Below are 2,500 nucleotides of genomic sequence, written 5' to 3' on the forward strand. Positions count from 1 at the left end.
CGCTACCTTTAGTCCTACAATAAATTGCCCGACTACAGATCGGATAACTAAGTCTAAGGCTGACTACCAGAGATAAGCTGACCCATAGGCTCCCTGTATCGTAACAAAAGAGGGAAGGTGGCAGCAAGTTGGAAGTAAGTATTCAAGGATAGAGGAAGTGAATAGTTTCAAGCATCTAGGGTCACATGTAGCAGGGAATGGAGGAATGGGGGTGGAGGTAATCAGTAGAATGAGGGAAGCAAATGAATGTTCTGGGGAAATGAAACATGTCATCAGAAAAAGATATCTGGGAATGAGTCTAAAGTGAGGAGTATATGAAGGGGTGATTGGGTCTACGACACTGTATGGGGCATAGATTTAGATTTTAAGGGAGACAGAAAGGAGAAATTTAAATATGTGTTTGAGATGAAGAATTTCTGAGAAGTATGGAGGGGTCATGTGGATATTTAGGGTGAGAAATAAGGAAATGAGGAGAGTGTTGGTGGAAAGGAAGGTGATAGATAGGGCTGATGGTAGAATATCGGGATGGTTTGGGTGCATGGAAAAATGAATAAAAAACATAGAAAAAAGGGTATCGAAGCAGAAGTGGATGTTGTGACCGTGAGGAGAAGACCAAGATGGATGGAAGAGGCTCTGACCAAAAGGGGAATGTCTGTCAAGCAGGTAGGTGAGAAGGAAAAGGATAGGTGTGATTGAAGAATAGTTGTGAATGGACTATAATATGACGCGGCTCGAAGAAATTTCTCCACGTCTTCTCTGTTCGCAGGAAGAAATGAAGAGAGGGATGCTGTTTAACGGAGTGGGTGGTTCTGCTGTGGATGTATTGTGTCTTTCTGTAGTATTTGTGAACCGGACAATGGGTGGGAGACCGAGATGACTCTTCAACGACGAGGAGATTAGACGAAAGGGAAAGAAATGATTGACAGAAGGGAGTGAAAGGGGTGGGATGGATGTATTCCTTTACTCGCTACCTCTTATAAAGGGAAAGAAGCCTTAGGTGTATATATATACACAAACACACACACACACACACACACACACACACACACACACACACACACACACGCACACACACACACGCACACACACACACACACACACACACACACACACACACACACACACACACACACACACACACACACACACACACACACACACACACATATATATATATATATATATATATATATATATATATACATATATATATATATATACTAGCTAGGTAAGATCACCCGCTCGCGCGGGATCGGTTTTTGTGGGAAGGGAAGAATGTCTGTAAAAAAAATGAAAAGATAGTGTATAAAAGAGGGCTGTTGCCAAAATGCGCTTTTTCTTGAGCGATTGGGGGCGGTTAATGGTCGTGGCTTGGGAGAAATGGGCAAGGAACTTGGACGGCGGCGCCGACGTCTAGGATTAAAATCACCAAAAGCTGGTAGGAGACGTAGTAGTAGAGAAAGGTTGAAAAAACGAATTCTTTTTAGTGGTAGGTAAACTGAAATGAAAAGATGTAGTATACAGTTGAGCAGTAGTCGTCACTCAGTTGAGCAGTAGTCGTCACTCAGTTGAACAGTAGTCGTCACTCAGGTCAGGTCATTTGGTAAAATTATAAAACCATTTTATATTTACATGCTTTCTCCTTACAAAGGCTATCATAGTTTGTGGCAACATTAATTTTACATATATAAATAATATTTATGGACACATACAATGGTTTGTTTAATCATAGTAATTTTTAAATCACAAAAATGCTATACGCGTTAAGGGGACACTACAATAGTGGCGTGTTACCGCACCATGCCCCACCTAAATTTAACCCTTAACCCTAACCAAAATAATTTTTTTAATGAAATATAGTTAGCCAATTACCTGGAGTGATAGGGTATTAGAATATATATGGTTATGTGGGTCTATCTCCAAAACCCTAGGAGTTCGTGAACAAAAAAACAAACAAACAAACAAACAGACACAGAGGGTACTACTTTATTATAGTAGACATATACGAGGTCTGTCCGGAAAGTATCCAGCCATTATGAATATTTGCAGAACTGGTCGTACGATCTTAACATAACTTGGCGGATACTGACAGAAGACCCTAATACGTATGCGTGAATGGCCATACTTCCATGTGCCACGTTGTTTACCCTCCAGATATAGTCGCGAGACGAATTCTGCTGCCACGCGACGGTCAAACAGTACACACCTTTAATAAACTATGCCTGGCGGGTAAACGAGGTGTCACTAGGAGTATGGCCGCTCAGGCATACACAATAGGGTCTTCTGTCATTGTCCACCAAGTTCTGTTAGGATCGCACGGCCAGTTGTGCAAATATTCATAATGGCTCGATACTTTCCGGACAGACCATATATATATATATATATATATATATATATATATATATATATATATATATATATATATATACAATATATATATATATATACATTACAATATATATATATATACGTACATATACATCTACATATACATACACAC

The sequence above is a fragment of the Oratosquilla oratoria genome, chromosome 11 (genome assembly GCF_046742065.1).
Source record: "Oratosquilla oratoria isolate Oo_2021 chromosome 11, ASM4674206v1, whole genome shotgun sequence".
Taxonomy (NCBI): Eukaryota; Metazoa; Arthropoda; class Malacostraca; order Stomatopoda; family Squillidae; genus Oratosquilla; species Oratosquilla oratoria.